This window comes from Rutidosis leptorrhynchoides, chromosome 3, assembly GCF_046630445.1.
Source record: "Rutidosis leptorrhynchoides isolate AG116_Rl617_1_P2 chromosome 3, CSIRO_AGI_Rlap_v1, whole genome shotgun sequence".
NCBI classification, from domain to species: Eukaryota; Viridiplantae; Streptophyta; class Magnoliopsida; order Asterales; family Asteraceae; genus Rutidosis; species Rutidosis leptorrhynchoides.
Genome location: NC_092335.1, coordinates 255,774,784 through 255,780,631, shown reverse-complemented (window position 1 = coordinate 255,780,631; position 5,848 = coordinate 255,774,784).

Here is a 5,848-nt window from a genome sequence, read left to right as displayed (position 1 = left end):
AGGAAAGATCATCATAAGATACATTTTGGTAAAGGAAAATCAAAATCCGCAACAAAAAGAAGAGCACAACACCTTGAAAGATGTCATAAATGCGAAAAATGGTCACACGAAGGTAAATGTACAAACAATCAAACATATTCAAATACCGAATTTGTTACTCTATGCAGAGAAGGACCTTTCATATGTTTAGAAGAAAAGATATTGAAGAATCAAGGTTACGCTTATGTAGCTATGGAAAACCAAATCACACGACTTTCCCATGAGTCGGCTAAAGCAGGTCTCTGAGAATTCTATCTCACAGGTAAGTATGTACAGTTTTTATTTTTTATTTTTATTGCTTTTAACTTTTTGATAATAAACGCTGAATCGTTCGCTATAAAGTATTAAATTGGTATTCAATAAAATTAGGTATGCGTAACCAAAATTATTGATATCATACAAAAATTTATTACATCACTGCAAAATTTACTGTTTATTCTTAAGGTATAAATATCTTTAATCAATCAATCCAAAGTATTTCAGAAATTCGTCAGGAGTAAAACTAGGTAATATAGCCGAAATTACTTTACCCAAAAGAGGGGCGTATATTTTTGTTAATATTTGATTGATTAAAGTGGGATAAAAGACCAAAAAGATTTTTAATTTTATCTTTACCATGTTTTTAAAATTAATATTATAAATTTTTAAAATCAATATATTTAAGTTTGTAAATATTTTAAACTACTATTTTTAATATAAGTTTGTAAAATTAAAAATATTAATGATATTTATATGAATTTTTAATTTTATGCATCTTAAATTTAAGTATGGTGTGAATTTAATTTACTTTATTTCATTAAGTTAAAAATTTGATATTTAAAATTCGTCGTGAGTTGAAGACTAGGTCTTTGAACCGAAATTGCTTTACCCAAGGGCGGGACGAGAAATTTTGTTATCATTATTTTTAATCTTATTGATCTAAAGTATGCCAAAAACATTAAAAAAAACATTTTTTCTTTGCTTTTAAAACAATCACTTTAAAAAGATAAATTTTAAAATTTTGTCGAGGGACGGACTAGGTAAACGTACCGAAACTACCTCTACCTAAAGTAAAAGGAAACAAAATGTTAAAAATTATTCATTTAAATTGTTTTAATAAATAAAAGTTTTATATATAAATAAAATATTATGTATATATTTGTTTGTAGTTTATATTATGTACAAAACAGGGTAAAATAGCACACTTTCAAAAACTGGCATTAAGTTCAGCAAAAGCTACTAATTTTGACGACAAAACGAAAAACAAATGTGATGTAACAACAAGACGGAATGAACAAATGATATGCACCATTTATCATTTAACAAACAAACGCCAATATGTTTGGAAACTTTGGTAAAATTTAATCATTTTTCTACGCTAATCACCCTCAATAATTTAAATTGTTACTGATTTCTTGCAAATGAGGGCAATGCAAGATCTTAAGTGTGGGAAGGGGTTAAATTTCTTTCGGATTTTTAAAATTTTAAATTTAAACACTTGGTTACCATTAAAAATACTAGTAACGCAGTAGTTGTATTAGAATCTAGTGCCCTCTAATAATAAAGAACAGCCCTAGTCTTATATACTGACTACCCAATTCTAGTAAAAATTTTCAAAATTTTTTCAATTAAATGAACTCAAAATCATGTTTATACATATTTATGAACGATAAAAATAGGTGTTAACACCGAAATTATTGTTACCTCGGAAAGGACATAAATTGAGAAACAATCCAAAATGTTAAAATTCATTTAAAATGGAATAGAGGAAAATAAAAAGGCAAAGAAAGGAAAATAAAAGCCAAGTGTGGGAAAAATTTACCAAGTTATTTAGAACATATGTCACATATTTTTGTACAAATAATTGAAGATACTTTTGTTTTGGACAAAAATTAACTGTTTTACATGGAAAATTGTAATATATTTGAAAGAAATATGGATCTACACGTTGAATCAATTCCATCATTAAAAGGAAGTAAAGTCTTCCGAAAAAGAAATGCGCTTCTTGATTTAGGTCAGGAAGTTGTCGTCCAGAACAGTTGTAGAGTCTACGAAAAACCTTGAAAAGTTTTCTCGAAAATCAGCTGGAAATCCACGGACCTCAGCATCAAACAGGGTCGCCATGTGGTTAGACTTATCCTAACCATGAGAGGATCTGTCTCGTAAAATGGGGAGGGCACCGTGCAAATTAGCTTATAAGACTAATGAATCAGATCCCCAGAAAGGATAATCTCTTTAAAGATCAAAAATCAGCTTTTAAGCCTGATATCACTCAATCCTTGAGATTGACCTTAAAGATTGAGAATTACAAACTCATGGAATTCGATGATATCTAAACTCGAACTTGAACGAGAAAATATTTTGATCAAATTACACACCGATTTGTTTTCTGAAAACCTATTTTCAATGCGTTCATTACCATTGAACGTAAAATCCTAGGAATTCACCTGGAATTCATTAGGTCACCTGAACCAAATCGGGTGTCAACCGTAAGAACGGTGGTTGCATAGCATGGTCGAAGACAGGACCTTGTGCCAGACCAAAAACTATAGGGTGATCTTTACTATTGCTCCTACAAAGGATAGTAATTGCATCCGACACAATATAGACTATAATCAAAAGCATGTCACGGGACATTGCCTTAACAGTTGCTTATTCAACGCTTTCTTTTACAACCGGACGGTAGTTTACCGAAAGGTAATATACGGAGCAAGTATACTGGACGTGTTGCTTTCCCAATACAAGGTTAGCAAGTGGGTGACACAAAACCATAAGTTTTGAGCTAAAATTTTCAAATCTGAAATCCACAAAACCCACAAAAATATTTTGCAAACACCGGTGAAGGGTTATTCCGGAAAACTTATCTAGGGTAAAAGCTAGATTGAATTTTTAAAAAGATCAAATGTTTTCATAAAGATCCAATTTCCTAAAGGATCTAAATTTTTATAGTCATGTGGGACTGTAAACCACATCGTTACTATCATTGTTCATACCGCCGTATAGAAATCACTGATGTACAAAGTGTGAAGAGTAAAGAAGTGATTCAAGTATGTTTTTATTTCAAGACTATATTGCTTGAGTACAAGCAACGCTCAAGTGTGGGAATATTTGATAATGCTAAAAACAAACATATATTTCATAGCATTATCCCTCAAGAAAGACAAGCTTTTAGTTGCAATTGTTCTATTTACAAGTAATATTCGTTTAATTAATAAAAGGTAAAGACAAAAGACAGATTCGACGATTTGAAGATGCAAACGACCAAAAAGCTAAAAAGTACAAAGTACAATCAAAGTGGTTCAAGTTATTGATGAGAAACGTCTAAAAGTTACAAGAATACAAGACGTGAAACGCAAAGTACAAGATATTAAATTATACGAAAAGGCGTTTGAAAATCGGAACCAAGACATGAACCAACTATTAACGTGCGACGCAATGGACAAAAAATTACAGATCAACTATGCACAAGAATATAATATAGTATATAATTAATTATATATATATATATATATATATATATATATATATATATATATATATATATATATATATATATATATATATATATATATATATATATATATATTATATTATAAAATATTAAGCAGCCCACGTTCAAATTACCTGGATGAGCTGGATACAAGAGCTCCGCGACCGCGGAGATGTAAAGGAGAAAACTTCGAGATCGCAGAGTAAACCAGGACTCAATTGGCCTATAAAAGCTCGAGCATTCTGCCGAATCCTTCACCCCTTTTTCTTTCTTTCCTCTTACGTAAAAATATATATATATATATAATTATAATTTTAATTTTAATTTAAGTTTAATAATAATAAGGTTATGTTAGCGAATGTTTTAAGTTTGTAAGTCAAAATTCTGCCTGTGTAATGCTACGCTATTATTAATCATTGTAAGTTATGTTCTACCTTTTTAAATTAATGTCTCGTAGCTAAGTTATTATTATGCTTATTTAATGCCGAAGTAATCGTGATGTTGGGCTAAATATTAAGATTGGGTAATTGGGCTTTGTACCATAATTGGAGTTTAGACAAGAGAACGACACTTGTGAAAATTAAACTATGGGCTATTAATGGGCTTTATATTAACTAAATGATACCTCGTTAATTTAATATAAAGATTACAATTTGACGTATCTATATATAACCATATACACTCGATCGGACACGATGGGCGGGATATCTATAAATACCAATAATTGTTCATTTGACCGGACACGGGAATGGATTAATAGTCAATGGACTCATTAAAACTAGGGTGGATTACATGCAAGGACACTTGGTGTAATTGATAATAAAGTATTAAAACCTTATTACAGTTTAAGTCCCTAAATTAGTTGAATATTTGACTTCGGGTATAAGGATAATTTGACAAGGACACTCGCACTTTATATTTATGACTGATGGACTGTTATGGACAAAAACCGTATGGACATATTGAATAATCCAGGACAAAGGACAATTAACCCATGGTAATAAATTAAAATCAACACGTCAAACATCATGATTACGGAAGTTTAAATAAGCATAATTCCTTTATTTCATATTTCATCGCACTTTTATTTACTGTCATTTTATTTATCGCACTTTTAATTATTATACTTTTTAATTATCGCACTTTTAATTTATTGTCATTTTATTTATCGCACTTTAATTTATCGCACTTTAATTATTGTCATTTACTTTACGCTTTAAATTAAGTTGTATTTATTTTTAATATTTTACATTAGGTTTTAACTGCGACTTAAGACATAAAATCAACAAACCGGTCATTAAACGGTAAAAACCCCCTTTTATAATAATAATAATAATACTACTTATATATATATATATATATATATACATATATATATATATATACATATATATATATATACATATATATATATATATACATATATACATATATATATACATATATACATATATATATACATATATACATATATATATACATATATACATATATATATACATATATACATATATATATACATATATATATATATATATATATATATATATATATATACATATATATATATATATATATACATATATATATATATATATATATATATATTTATTTATTTATTTATATATTTATACAAATATAGTTTTTAAAAATATAGCGTTAAACTTGACTAGTTCCCTGTGGACGAACCGGACTTACTAAAAACTACACTACTGTACGATTAGGTACACTGCCTATAAATGTTGTAGCAAGGTTTAGGTATATCCACTCTATAAATAAATAAATAACTTGTGTAAAATTGTATCGTATTTAATAGTATTTCGCAATAAAAATATAACTATTTCATATACACCTCTGCGAACATCAACCACTACCTATTCATGAGCCAGCTTTCCATAATCTCGGCAAAGTAACTGATGAAATCATAGCATGCGCTTGTTTTAACCTTATCTGAATAACAAATTTTACCGTATTTACTTTACTTCATCTTATAAACTAGAAAACCAAATATTAGGTAACAAACCACTACTCCTTCACGTTAGGATTATCTTAAGCTTACTTATAGGTTCGATTCTACTGTATTTGTGAACATGCGAACATCTTCGTAGAATTCACAATTGAACATGTAATTTATGGTGGTGAACATTTGTTTTGCAATGATATGAACATTAGATAATAATTATATTCAATTCGGTGAATATAAATGCATATAAATCATTTATTTAAAAGGTTCTCGCAGTTCTCGCTTTTTTTGTAGTTCTCTATTGAACCTGCCCATGTATATATATATATATATATATATATATATATATATATATATATATATATATATATAACGCA